Consider the following 15,991-nt stretch of genomic DNA (forward strand, 5'->3'; position numbering starts at 1 on the left):
TAAGATGAAATTGTTTCTAAATCGATTTTGGACAATTAATTTTAATCATAATTTTCATATTTTTAATTTTCAGAGCTTGTTTGTAATCCAAATATAACATATGTATATGTTTTTGGAATCAGAAAAGACGAAAAATAGAGATAAAATTGTTTTTGGATCGTTTAAAAAAAAATTAATGACAAGTTTCCGATTTTTAATGACCAAATTCATTAATTATTTTTTAAGCCACCAAGCTGAAATGCAAGACCAAAGTCCGGCCTTTGTCGAAGATTGCTTTGCAAAAATTTCAATCAATTTGATTGAAAAATGAGGGTGTGACAGTGCCGCCTCAACTTTTACAAAAAGCCGGATATGACGTCATCAAAGGTATTTATCGAAAAAATAAAAAAAACTGTCCGGGGATATCATTCCCAGGAACTCTCATGTCAAATTTCATAAAGATCGGTCCAGTAGTTTAGTCTGAATCGCTCTACACACAGACACACACATACACACATACACCACGACCCTCGTCTCGATTCCCCCTCTATGTTAAAACATTTAGTCAAAACTTGACTAAATGTAAAAAGAAAGAAAGAAAGAAAGAACAAGAAAATAAATTAAAAAAGATAGCAAAGACGAATGGGGAAAACCACACGAGAAATGCGTAAATGGTTTTTTTTGGGAAAAAATAACAACTACAGCAAACAAACAAGTCGCGTAAGGCGAAATTACTACATTTAGTCAAGCTGTGGAACTCACAGAATGAAACTGAACGTAGTCCGCCGCTAGTGCAAAAGGCAGTGAAAGTGACGAGCCTGTTTGGCGCGGTAGCGGTTGCGCTGTGCTTCATAGCACGCTTTACTGTACCTCTCTTCGTTTTAACTTTCTGAGCGTGTTTTTAATCCAAACATATCATATCTATATGTTTATGGAATCAGGAACTGACAAGGAATAAGATGAAGTGGTTTTTAAAACGATTTTGGAAATTTAATTTTAATCATAATTTTTATATTTTTAATTTTCAGAGCTTGTTTTTAATCCGAATATAACATATTTATATGTTTTTGGAATCAGAACATGATGAAGAATAAAATAAAAGTAATTTTAGATCGTTTTATAAAAAAATAATTTTAATTAAAATTTTCAGATTTTAATGACCAAAGTCATCAATCAATTTGTAAGCCTCCATGCTGAAATGCAATATCGAAGTCCGGCCTTCGTCGAATATTGCTTGGCCAAAATTTCAATCAATTTGATTGAAAATTGAGGGTGTGACAGTGCCGCCTCAACTTTGACAAAAAGCCGGATATGACGTCATAAAAGACATTTATCGAAAAAATGAAAAAAAACGTCTGGGGATATCATACCCAGGAACTCTCATGAAAAATTTCATAAAGATCGGTCCAGTAGTTTAGTCTGAATCGCTCTACACACACACACACACACACACACACACACACACACACACACACACACACACACACACATACACCACGACCATCGTCTCGATTCTCCCCTCTATGTTAAAACATTTAGTCAAAACTTGACTAAATGTAAAAAGTAACCACCAAGAAAAACCCACAAAAAACAGACCGTTTTTACATTTAGTCAAGTTTTTTTCATTTTTTCGATAACGTCACATCCGGCTTTTTGTAAAAGTTGAGGCGGCACTGTCACACCCTCATTTTTATTGAAATTTTTGTAAAGCAATCTTCGACGAAGGCCGGACTTCGGTATTGCATTTCAGTTTCATTTTGGTGGCTTAAAATCTAATTAATGACTTTGCTAATTAAAAATCTGAAAATTGTAATAAACATTTATTTTTAAATAAAACGATCCAAATTTACGTTCATCTTATTCTACATCATTTCCTGATTCCAAAAACATATAAATATATTTTATTTGGATTAAAAACAAGCTCTGAAAATTAAAAATAAAAAAATTATTATCAAAATTAAATTTCCGAAATCGATTTAAAAACAATTTCATCTTAGTCCGTGTTGGTTCCTGATTCCCAAAACATATAGATATGATATGTTTGGATTAAAAACACGCTCAGAAAGTTAAAACGAAGAGAGGTACAGAAATGCGTGCTATATATGCAGCACAGCGAAACCACTACCGCGCTAAACAGCCTCGTCAGTTTCACTCCGTTTTGCACAAGCGGCGGACTACGGTCATTGTGAAAAATTGCAGTGCGTTCAGTTTCATTCTGTGAGTTCCACAGCTTTACTAAATGTAGTAATTTCGCCTTACGCGACTTGTTTTTGTTTGGCGGAGGGGACAGTGTCAGCTGATAAGCATGATTGAGCGACAGTGCCAACGCGGGACTGAAACGAAGGGTAGTGATGCGAAAAGTGCATGACTTGACGCGGACTATGAAAGGGATAAGCCCCATCACATAGGGCTGTCGCCACTCCAGTGTTAAAGGCAAGAAGAAAAGCACGTCTCCATATATCCCTCTTTTCCACAGGTGTACTGTGTGCCCAGTGCACACCCGTTTCAACCCTGTGCACGGATTTTGACGGATTAGCTCGTAGACGCCGCCTGAATGTTGCCAATTAGGCCAGGTAATGCTTGAACTGCGGTTTACCTTGACTACTTTTAGGCTTCTTTTTCTACTCTCTGTTCCAATGTATAGGCTTTTTGAAGGGAAACGAGCTATTTGTGAATGGCAAAACACGTACGGCCGTGGATTTCCTTGCGAGGGGTTATAAGCTTACTTATTTCTTTTTTTGTCCTCGATGGTAACGATGTATGTTGCATGATGACTAGGTGGGAAGGGGGGAGGGGCGTGAGGTCGAAGGGGTGGGGTGAGAATACAATAGGATGGGGAAAGAGGTGGGGAGGGATGGGGGATGGTAGGGGTGTGTGAAAGAGAGAGAAAGAGAGGGAGAGACAGAGAGAGACAGAGACACTGACAGACAGACACATAAGACAAACTCAAGACTCAAGTCTCCAAGACTCAAAGATGCAGACAGACAGACATACAGAAAGAGATACACAGACAGAGACACAGAGAGGAGAAAACAAGTGGCGTAAGGCGAAATAACAACATTTAGTCAACCTGTCGAACTCACAGAATGAAACTGAACGCACTGCATACTCGTAGTTTCGTCAGTCCACCGCTCGTGGGAAAGGCAGTGAAATCGACAAGCCAGAATAGTGCGGTAATGGTCGCGCTGAGCAGGATAACACGCGTTTCTGTATCTCTATTCTTTTTAGCGTACTGAGTTTGTTTATAATCCAAACATATCATATCTATATGTTTTTGAAATCAGGGACCGACAAGGAATATGATGAAATTTATATTGTTTCTAAATCGATTTCGGACAATTAATTGTAATCATAATTTTCATATTTTTAATTTTTAAAGCTTGTTTGTAATTCAAATATAACATATGTATATGTTTTTGGAATCAGAAAATGACGAAGAATAAGATGAATTTTTTTTTGGATCGTTTAAAAAAAAAATTTAATGACAAGTTTCCGATTTTTAATGACCAAATTCATAAATTATTTTTTAAGCCACCAAGCTGAAATGCAATACCAAAGTCCGGCCTTCGTCGAAGATTGCTTTGCCAAAATTTCAATCAATTTGATTGAAAAATGAGGGTGTGACAGTGCCGCCTCAACTTTGACAAAAAGCCGGATATGACGTCATCAAAGGTATTTATCGAAAAAATAAAAACAAACTGTCCGGGGATATCATTCCCAGGAACTCTCATGTCAAATTTCATAAAGATCGGTCCAGTAGTTTAGTCTGAATCGCTCTACACACACACACACACACACACACACACACATACAAACACGCACACACACACACACACACACACACACACACACACACACACACACACACACACACACACACACACACACACACACACACACACACACACACACAGGGAATTGCTTCCTTATCAACAAAGAAGGAATCGCACAAAGATGGTTTACTTAAATTAAGAAGAAAATAGGGCCTTGACATAGCAAAAGCATAGTCCTTCTATAGCACATGCGATTTTTCACGGCGAAACACCCGGTAACAGTGAAACTAGATTTTACACCGTATCCGAGAAAAATGCCCTCGCAGCTTAGAAACTATAAAATGGTGTGTCTTATGTGCGGTTCGATTTTTGCAAACGGACATAAAGCTATTTATTTTGTACCATCACAAAATCAGGACTATATATAGAAGCAATCTAGAAATATTTTATAAAAACAAAAATACACGCAAAAAAAAATCAAAAATCAAAATCAAACTAAAAAATCCCAAAACTAACCAGCAAACTGACCCAGACCCGAACAAGGTGAAACAGTACCTTTAACTTGCAGAGCAACAGATCTTTGATAGCGACCGACGCCATTTTGGTCTTGTGTTTCAAAGCTGATGCTGTACATCCCAGAATCCTTCATCGTGACGTCAGTCATCGTCACACTTCCATTTGACTCGTAGCTCACACGCTTTGAATAATTTGCACTGGTTTCAAACACCCCCGAGCTGTAAAAGGCAATCAGTTTCGAGGTGGAATTTGTTTCATATTGCCATTTAATGTTCCTTGACGCCTTCGTTTGGTGCGGTAAGAAAACCCCACGGGAAAGTGACGTCATCTCCGACACATACTGAAAGGACGTCATTGTCCTTTGGCGAGCCACTCCAGTCCAAGCAGTACGAATCTGAAAAGAAGTGATTGGGTTTTTTAATAGTTTTTACCGCACCAAGTTAAAATGCAAGCCCATAGTTTTGACCGGGTCAAAGATTACTTGGTGAAAATGTAGAAGACATACCTTCAAAATTAAAGTCGTGGGAGCTCCGCAGAGAGAGTGAGAAAGTCTTTTAGTAGAAAGCAAATATGAGCAAGGGGATACAAGTGAATGCCCCAAAAATGAACATGTATGTTACATGTATATTTGTATGTCAAAAATCGAAAATGTTATCGGTTTTCTTTATTTTGGGCACATTTTCGATTCTTTCTTTATTTGGTGTTTAACGTCGTTTTCAACCACGAAGGTTATATCGCGACGAAGGAAAGGGGGAGATGGGATAGGGGAAAGGGGGGAGATGGGATAGAGCCACTTGTTAAGTGTTTCTTGTTCACAAAAGCACTAATAAAAAAATTGCTCCAGGGGCTTGCAACGTAGTACAATATATGACCTTACTGGGAGAATGCAAGTTTCCAGTACAAAGGACTAAACATTTCTTACATACTGCTTGACTAAAATCTTTACAAACATTGACTATATTCTATACAAGAACCACTTAACAAGGGTTAAAGGAGAAACAGAATCCGTCAAGGTCAAGGTCGCTATGGCGGAGGGGTAGTGTTTGTGTCTGAGCTCTGCAATGCGTCGTTGTTTTTGGTGGGAGATGCTACGTTCTTGGACATGAAAAGTAGTCCCGCAGTGGGGCACTGCGGTTATGAAATTAAAGGCCCCTCCTGTTTTTGGAACCGCAGGAGCTTTCTAGTTTGCTGTTAGGTAGATTTTTGGTTCCTCTTTCCTGTCATGCTCTCTTTTTCTTCATGAATTCTTTTCTTTTTTCTGCCTTCTTGCTCATTCACCTGTATTTTTTCCAAAAATCTCTTCTCTTGCCGCTTGTCTCGCGATTCATGTATAGTTTAATCTGTTAGTGTTCTGATGTAAGTCCAGCAGTAGATAGGTTAAGCCTATTTTAACATACTGGAAACTGGTAATCTTCCAGTAGGTATTAATTTAGTTTTACTAAAGCCTGCTGGGACACAAGTAATGGGTTAGTGCATTTGTAAACAGGAATCGCTTGACAAGTGGCCCCCTTCATCCCCCCCTTCCTCGTCCTGATATGGCTCTGCGTAGTCGGCTGGACGTTAAGCAACAAATAAACAAACAAACAAACAAACAAATGAAAAGTTGCAGGTGTTATTGTGATGCTATGCTTCATGTGCTTCACAAATTTCAGTGCTGAGAGTTTTGTACATTTTCTGTACTTTGCATATTCGAGTGCAAAAGTGTTGAATGTCTTCAAACAGTGAGTACTTTCTTTAAAAAATGTGTACCCTCGCGTGCTTCTTCGCCCTTCTCTGACTTTATCTCGCTTTTCTCGCTTTGACTTTGACTTGAATCGACTAGCCTCGGACAAGCGATTTGTGTAGTTGTACTTTACTGCTATCACGTGCTTTCTGAGACACCGTACTTAACACACTTGACACGCTCCGTGCTCCGTGCTCTTTTGTCGTGTCGTGACCCAGTGCCCCGGTGTCCTACTGCCCCACTGCTCTAGTGACCGTACAACCCATTGGTTGGGAGAACGAACTTGTTCACAGCGGTCACAGCGGTCTCAATATCATCATACTGTTCTCCATCACTCATGTCTGTTGTGGCAAAGCGTGTCGCTTCTTCTCCTTTGTCCGACGACGGTGAGGACGCCAAACGCCCCTGCGCGGACGGTAGCTACCTCGACGACGCCGACGCCACGATCATTACGCGGGCGGAGGGAAGTGCGGAAACCCATCCGCCCGCCATGTCCATCAGGGAAGAGTTTAGGGTGGCACTCCGCGACCCGGAGATCCAGCAGATGCTAGCTCATGCTATGTGCAGTGAGCTAAAGGAGGAGGTCGCACTTCTACGACAGACAATAGAGAAGCAAGAGCACGAGATAACCCAGCTCAAAGACCAGGTCGATCATCTCGAGCAGTATGGTCGACGTAACATCGTCCGGGTAGGTCCGATACCCGAAGCACCGGGCGAAAACACGGACGCCCTTGTAACCACTCTGGCCAAAAGCATCGGTGTGGAGCTGACGCCAGACGCCATCGACCGCAGTCATCGGGTCGGGAAGAGGTCTGAGGTTCCTGGCACCCGCCCCCGCTCCATCATTGTGAAGCTGTCGTCCTACCGCTGGAAAGAGGCTCTCATGAGGTCCAGGAGAGCCTTGAGGGATGTTGACACCGGAAAGTTTTTTCCAGATCTACACTGGCCGCCCCTACCCTCCAGCACCAGGCCAGGCCCCAAGAAGTCAGCCTCATCAGTGTTCATCAACGAGGACCTGACCAAGATTCGAGCCGAGATGGCAGCGAAGTGTCGCGAGCTTCTCAGAGAAGAGAAAGTTGATGGCACTTGGACCAGGGATGGGGCCATTTTCATCAAGAAAGGCGAAACAGTGCACAGACTGACCACCATGCGCGAAGTCAGACTGTATGCTCGCTAAGATCTCATGGCGCTCCACCAATTCATTGAGTCAGTCATCGAGACATTACAGCCACATAACAACCACTGTGACCGTGTGTGCGTGTGTGTGTGTGTGTGTGTGTGTGCGTGTGTGTGTGTGTGTGCGTGTGTGTGTGTGTGTGCGTGTGTGTGTGCGTGTGTGTCTGTGTGCGTGCGTGTGCGCGCGTGAGTTACGTGCATGGCTGTTGTCGTGGTTGACATTATTGTATGTATACTTTCTGTACCCACAAGTACATTTATCCTACGATTGACTTAGACTATTATCCTTCGATTGACTTACTGTGTGGGTGAGTGCATAGGCATAGTTGTTGTTATGGTTGTATTCTTATTTCTATCTTTTTGTATCCATGAGTACACCTATCTAACGCTTCTATGTTACGACTGACTTACCGTTTACTATTGTCCGCGAGCCCGCTTTTGTATATATATATATATACTGTTCAAAAAAAGAAACGCATAGCTTGTAATATTTGGTTAATTTAGTTATATGGCTACAAGGATATCCACCAAACTGCAGAAAATGTTTATCTGGTCGTCGGCCTTTCGTCCATTGCCACAAGTGAGCTCTGCACGTGACGCATGCGTTATCAGTGGCTACAATGTCAAAATTGCTCATTTGGCTTGACCACTCGTCATGCTTCAGTGTAATCTCGTGAAACTCGGGGAATATTGAGCTCTCACCATGTCTTCCAAAACCCATAAAAGCGGATTGTTCGCCACAAAGAAATCAGACGACAATTCAGCGACGAAAGATGGCCCGATTGAGCAGAGAAGACCGCCAAATTGCATTGGGTCGTTTACAAGCAGGCCAAAGTCAAAGTGCAATCACCAGGCACTTCCACGTGTCCCAGAGCACCATCAGTAGTCTGTGGGTCAGGTTTCAAGCCACTGGCTCCGTTGCTGACTTGCCACGAGCGGGAAGACCAAGGGCGACAACTGCTGCTCACGACCGCTTCATACGGCTCCGCCACCTTCGGAATCGTTTCCTGTCGGCCTCATCTTCTGTCCAGGCTCTCCCCGGGCCACACCGATTATCGGACCAGACCGTGCGGAACCGCCTGCATGAAGCTGGTTTGAGAGCTCGCAGACCTCACAGAGGAGCTGTCCTCACCCGCCGCCATCGCCAGAACCGAGTGCAGTGGGGCAACCAGCACCTTCGCTGGACCGTCCGGAATCACTGGAGACACGTGTGGTTCAGCGACGAGTCCTACTTCCTGCTCCAGCGACATGATGGTCGGAGGAGGGTCTACCGGAGAGTAAACGAACGTTACGCGCCCAACTGTGTGGATGAGGCACCCGTTCATGGTGGTGGAGGCGTCATGGTGTGGGGGGCGATCAATACTGCTGGAAGGAGCACCCTGGTGCACGTCCAAGGACGCATAACTGCCCAGCGATACGTGGATGAAATTCTGCGCCCACACGCCCTTCCTCTTCTGGCTGACCAGGATGCCATATTCCAGCAGGACAACGCTCGCCCACACACAGCACGACTCACCACCAAGTTCCTCACCGACCACCATGTCCAGGTGCTTCCCTGGCCATCCATGTCGCCAGACATGAACCCGATAGAACACCTCTGGGATGAATTGGACAGACGTGTGCGCAGGCGAGAAGAAGCGCCGGCAAATCACCGCGATCTATTGCAGGCACTTCAGGAGGAGTGGGACACCATCCCACAGCAAGATATCCGGCATCTGATCCAGTCCATGCCCAGGAGGTGCCGGGCAGTTGTTGCTGCTCAAGGCAGTCACACCCCCTACTGACTTGACAGCCTCGGCACCCAATCGTATTGATTGACTGATTGATTTGAAGATGCAAATGAACTGTGTGTGCATTCAACTGTGTCCATACCAAATTTCAAACAAATAATCTAAATATTGGATTTTCTGTTAATTTTTTCGAAAAATAAAACAAATTTGGCAAGTAGCAACTATGCGGTGTTTTTTTTGAACAGTATATGTACAAACACCACTGTAAATGCCCACCAAGATACATAGTTCGTCTGATTTGATTGTATTCGCATTGCTGCTCAAATTCAACTCTGCCCTTGACTTCCATGAACACCTTTGTTCGTGATCGTACTCATTGTTGCTGTTCTCCTTTCTGTTGGTTCTTTGCGAGTTTTTCTTATTGTTTATATTTACTTTCTTTTCTTGTTTTTCTTTTAAAGTTGCTTTTTCACATAGACATATTGCTCTGTTCCAATTTATACACTGAACGTAATCCTAAAAATGTCATTCCTACTTAGAACTTCGAAATTTCTGCTCTGTTCACTCAACTGTCCTCTTTCTCCTTTCCTGATAGAGACATTTTTTTCTCCGTCCAAGAGTGTGCTTCCTCCGAGAGACCAGTGTGAACGATCGCCACCGCTTCTGGCCCCGTCTCCTTTTGTGTTCCTTAGCGAAACTGTGACATAATGTTTGTATCACTAGCCTGTTACTAGCAAGAATCGGGGGTTATCACTCAATAGCGGTCGGCCTGTCCAATCAAAAATTGAACTTTTTGAATGTTTCAAATATTTACTCTTTTCTCGCATTGCTTTTTATGGGCAAAGAAAGCTGTCCTCTTGCGTTGTTACTCTATTGTTTATCTAACCAAACATTCTTTAAATCGCATCTACTCGGTCGAAAGGCAGCCCCATCCAAGAATGTGACACAACAAGCCGAATCTATTAAACCACGTAATCAACTTACCCACATTGCACCAGTTAGCGTATCCCTCTCCTATATAATACTTATTAACCTTGCCAGCTATCTAATCTGCCTTGCTGGCGACATTCACCCGAACCCTGGACCGTCACGAACTAAGAAACCTAGCGAGCTATCTGTTATACACATAAATGCTAGAAGTATTAGAAACAAATTAGATATAATAGAAACAGAGACTGGTACCCACGATATTATAACGATCTCAGAGACATGGCTTTCGGAGACCACTTCTAACGACGACATTCATCTTAAAGGTTATCACCCCCCCAATTCGTAAAGACAGACCTAACGACCCCCACGGCGGGGTAGCAGTATACGTGAAAAACAGTCTTGTGTGCAAACCAAGGGATGACCTTCTGATCCCCCAGCTTGAGGCCGTATGGGTTGAAACAAGATTAAACCAGGATACGCTGTTAATAGGTACATTTTATAGGCCGCCTAACTCTAATGTAGAATACTGGAAACTCATTGATCAGTCAATTAAAAATATCGCCGTGTTTATTATTCTTGGTGATTTCAATTCAGATTTTACAAACAACCCGTCGCAGCATCTTCTTGATATTATCACTTTAAACAGTCTACAACAACTAGTTACACTTCCGACCCGCGTTACAGAAACAACATCGTCATGCATTGACCTTATTCTTACCTCGAGTGTAGACATCGTGCAAAGCATTAACGTTCTACCCCCTATTTGTAGCGACCATTCTGTGCCATGTGCGACAATTAAGAAACACATACATAAAACTCCTGCGTCTAAAAGAACAATATTTAACTATTCCAAATTAAACAAAGAAAAATTCCTTATCGAACTGAGGAAAATCGACTGGATGAGCATTGCAACGCTACACACTGTCAACGAAGCTGCCAGGTCATTTTCCGAAAAGCTGTTAAGTGTCGCAAGACAATGTATGCCAGTAAAGACAATAACTGTTCGCGATCAAGACGCACCATGGATGACAGAGGAAATTATAAAACTACGCGACAAAAAAAGATCAGTCCATGATACAGCAGTGCGTCTAAACACACCTGAGGCCTGGGAACACTTTCGTATGACTCGCAATAATTATACTGACACAATTCGTAATCGGAAATTAGAATATATATAAAATAACTAGACAAAAGAGTATCCAGTGGAGATAACTTTGGTACTAAAAATTGGTGGAAACTAGTTAAATCATTCTTATCAAAGAAAGGATCAAACCCCAATGAAATTCCTCCTTTGACGTCAAACGGAGCAACCTACTATACTAACCTAGAAAAAGCAAACTTGTTCAACGACTTCTTTATCCAACAGTTCATTGTCGAAGACGATATGTCAGACATTCCTGAAGTACCAAGGCTTCCTTGCAGAATAAACAATCTCACACTTTCAGCCGAAGAAGTTATAAATACGATTAACAAACTAGACAAAACAAAAGCAGTCGGTCCAGACGAAATCCACAATCGAATTTTAATTGAGAGCTGCGAAGTGATTTGTGACAGCCTAACTGCACTGTTTAATCGGTCTTTACGTGAAGGACTTTTTCCGTCAGTTTGGAAAATAGCCCACGTTTCACCAGTTCATAAAAAGGGAAACAAAGATACATGTAGTAATTATCGTCCAATCTCCCTCCTAAGCTGTGTTGGCAAAACACTCGAGAAATGTATACAAATTCATGTCTTTGACTACTTAAAGCAAAACAATATCATTACAGAGTCGCAGTCCGGTTTCATCCCTGGTGACTCAACTGTTTACCAGCTTCTTACAATATACAATGACATATGCAAATCACTCGATAATAGAATAACTACCCAAGCAATCTTCTTTGATATATCCAAAGCATTCGATAGAGTTTGGCACAGGGGCTTATTGCATAAACTCGAAGCCGCTGGAATTAACGGGCCATTATTAAACTGGTTTACAGACTACCTAACAGATCGAAAGCAAGCAGTTGTATTAAAAGGCAGTAAATCAACTTATCTTCCAGTAGTAGCGGGAGTTCCTCAAGGTTCAGTGCTTGGACCTTTGCTCTTCCTAATTTATGTAAACGACATTGTACGTGATATAGAATCTACGATTAAGCTTTTTGCTGACGACACTAGCATGTACTTGTCTTTAGCCAATCACAACATCCGTGCCGAAATTTTAAACTCAGATCTTGAAAAAATTGTAAATTGGGCAGAAACATGGAAGGTAGCATTTAACCATGCAAAAACTGAATTGGTGAACTTTTGTACACAAAGAACCCCTGATATCGCAGATCTAAACTTTGGCAATACCATCCTTGAAAGTTCTCAAAATCACAAACACTTAGGAATAATAATACAAAACAACTGTAAATGGGATGAACATATAAAATCTCTTGTTGCAAAGTGCAGAACTCTTGTAGCTTGCTTGCGTACATACAAATATAGACTGAGTCGAAAATCATTGGAAATTATGTTTAAATCCTTCATTCTACCACACTTTGATTATTGCGACATAATATGGGACAACTGTAGCAAAACCCTAACAGATGAACTCGAAAAGTTAAACCTAGATGCAATACGAACAATCATCGGAGCTGTCCGCGGAACCAGTCACTTTAAGCTTTACGGAGAATCTGGACTCCAATCATTATCTGAAAGGCGTAACCGTCATAAACTAACAATGTTCCATAAAATCATTCACGACAAGACCCCCCCCATACCTACAAGCAGCACTCCCACCTCTCGTAGCAGCCAACAACCCCTACCACAGACGCCGCCCCTTAGAACGAAATATACCCCCACATCGAACAGAAACGTACAAAACATCCTTTTTTCCTTCGACAACAGTACTCTGGAACCAACTACCTGAACAAATACAGTTAATTTAAACATTACTTAACAAAAGACGACACACAAATTCCCGTTTACTTCTACAGTGGCAGTCGACAAACACAAATAATCCACACAAAAATGAGACTTAATATTAGTGATCTAAAGAAAGACTTAGTTGTACAATAGCCGCCATTTATATTATATATAATTTTCTAGAAATAGTGAACACCACTATAAGCATTATGCTTGTTGTTGTTTACTCAATATGCGTTTTTTGTAAATAATGCACAAACGTTAAATAAAACAGTTTAAACCAAATAATCCACACAAAAATGAGACTGAATATTAGTGATCTAAAGAAAGACTTAGTTGAGCGACACCTTGCGGAAAACAGCGTATGCGACTGTGGTGATGGAACAGAAACTGCAACACACTTCTTACTAGAATGCCGTTTACACTTAGCTGCAAGAAACAACACAATCAACAAACTAACCAACAACCTCATACACACAGATATTCTACTTCATGGAAACCCCTCCTTGCAAACAAAAATTAACAAAAAAATCTTTTTAACAGTGCAGGAATTTATTGGACAGTTTCGAACAGATAAACATGTAAAGTGAAAGCAAAATCGATACGTCTACTCGTCTCTCTCTCTCTCTCTCTCTCTCTCTCTCTCTCTCTCTCTCTCTCTCTCTCTCTCTCTCTCTCTCTCTCTCTCTCTCTCTCTCTCTCTCTCTCTCTCTCTCTCTCTCTCTCTCTCTCCCTCTCTCCCTCTCTCCCTCCCTCTCTCCCTCCCTATCTCTTACTCGCTAACACCATAAATATTATATATGGATTCTTAAACGGATTTTTGTTTTGATGTACAATTTTCATTCAATTTTCCTTTCATGTTTGCTTGCTCTTCATTTAAACTGTACAATAGCCGCCATTTGTATGTAATTTTCTAACTGTAAACACCACTATAAGCATTGTGCTTGTTGTTGTTTACTCAATATGCGTTTTTTGTAAATAATGCACAAATGAATAAAACAGTTTAAACCAAACAGAATCCGTTAGTCGCCTCATACGACATGCGGGGTGCAGAGAAATAAGGATGTGGAAAAGAAGACTTTTGGTAAGTGAAATAAAGGTGATGGATCCAGTCAGGTAGAAATAAGACAACAAGAAAAGAATTGGAAAACTGCAGGGAATAGTAGGGAGAGTTTTCTTGGAAGGAAATATAGGTGAAAGGACTGGTAAGGCAGAAATAAGACAAAAGAAGAGAAGAAACAGAACCGTTAGTCGCCTCTTACGACATGCTGGGTAGCATCGGGTAAATTCTTTCTAGTCCCAACCAATATGGGACTCCCCCTAACCCGCGGGGGGTACATTTTCGATCAAATACAACAAAACTGTATAATTTTTTTTTTATTCAGGGGGTAATAAGAATTGCAATTTCAAATTAAAAACATCAAAATATCTGCAAAATGTGACTTGAAATTTTCTAAATCGTTTGAGCTACCAAGCTAAAACGCAATCCCATAGTCCGGACTGTACTAAAGACTACTTGTTAAAAGAAACAACTTCAAACATGCAACCGCCACAGTGCCGCCTCAACTTCCAGTGAAACTCATAAATGACGTTATCAAATTACGTTATCAAAAAAACGAAGAAACGGATTTCTAGCAAATTCACTCATAACAGTAGTTTGTGACAAATGCATATTACAGACAGACACACACATACACATACATAGGAAGACAAATATTCCCTCTGACCTTGTTAAAATATTCTGTAACTACTTGATTGACTGTACAAAACAAACAAAACTCACGTTTGTTGAGAGCAACAAGAAGTACCAGGACGAACAATCTCCAGTCGCCCATGCTGCGCAGTGACTGTCTTCCCTCCCTTCTTCTATCTTCTCTGCCTGGCTTTCTTTGTTTCGATCTGCTTTTCAACGTGTACACTGCTGATCTCTCGGCTGTCACTACTTCTGTTCCCTTCTACATATTGTTCCCTTTGTCTTCTGGTTTTAATACTAGTCGAATCAAAGGTCTTAGGGACACGCTGTCATATACGACGGAATAAATAACGTGAAGGTGTGTGTGAAATATTTGTAATGTGATTACTCTGCTGTGAAACCCAACTCCTGTGATATGAGAGGGTAAATTTATATAGTGCAATATCATATCTGATTGTGATAGTCTTAAAGACGTTTTTTACCTTATCAGATATTATCTGTGAAATTACTGAATTTTAAGATGACAGGGACATCACTTTAGGTTAGTGTTATTGGAAATATGATGTGTGCTTGTGATTGTGAACCTATGTTTTGTGTTTTATGTTTCATGTGTGTCGTCCTATACAATTGTTGTTATAGTCGTTTGCAGGCAGGCTGTGCCGAAGGAAAATTTCCATTTTTATGTAATATTTTAATGGACAATAAAATGCTGTTATTATTATTATTAATATTATTAAATACCGCTTTTGGTTTCATAGCTTATTATCAAGGTTGCGGTGAGACCGACCGAATGCTCAGTACTCAAACGAGGCAAAAATTGCGTTATTTTTCTCGTCTCAGATTGTTTTTGTGACATTCCGTTTGGAAATATAAGGGCTCGTTGTGTGGGAAGCAAAACGAGTGTTACACCGGCGGTCTAAAACGAGACACTTAATGCTATCTTAGGTTTGGTTCAGACCGTACTGATCATTCGGTCGTTGTACGCTCAGCCTCTCAACTGTCTCGGTAACGTGACGTGCCACGGAATAACGATAAGTAGCTGCTACTTTTGGTTGCAGTAATCAGCATCCCTGTTGGGATTCCCGCGATCACTGATGATAGTCTTGGTTGTCAGGCCGCGACCACAATCAAACCTGTCTAAAAGGACCACCCAATGGACCGTTGGGTTTTATAGACAGGTGTACAAATGTGAACTACACAGAAAAATCAAACTCATCAAGAATCCTATAGGGTGGTCGTAATGGGTAGGTGGTCGTTATCGAGAGGTTAAGATAGGGTTAAGGGTGGAGATTTTACCGATCTCCCAGGCCAACGTACGTACGTGCAGAACTGCTAGTGCCTAGTAGTGGTTACGCTGAGGAGGATAGCACGCTTTTCTGAGTCTCTATTCTTTTTAATTTTCTGAGCTTGTTTTTAATCCAAACATATCATATCTATATGTTTTTTGGAATCAGGAACCGACAAGGAATAAGATGAAATTGTTTTTTTTAAACCGATTTCGAAAAATTTATTTTATTCATAATTTTGATATTTTTAATTTTCCGAGCTTTTTTTTAATCCGAAAATAACATATTTATATGTTTTT

This window comes from Littorina saxatilis, unplaced genomic scaffold, assembly GCF_037325665.1.
Source record: "Littorina saxatilis isolate snail1 unplaced genomic scaffold, US_GU_Lsax_2.0 scaffold_757, whole genome shotgun sequence".
In the NCBI taxonomy this organism is placed as follows: Eukaryota; Metazoa; Mollusca; class Gastropoda; order Littorinimorpha; family Littorinidae; genus Littorina; species Littorina saxatilis.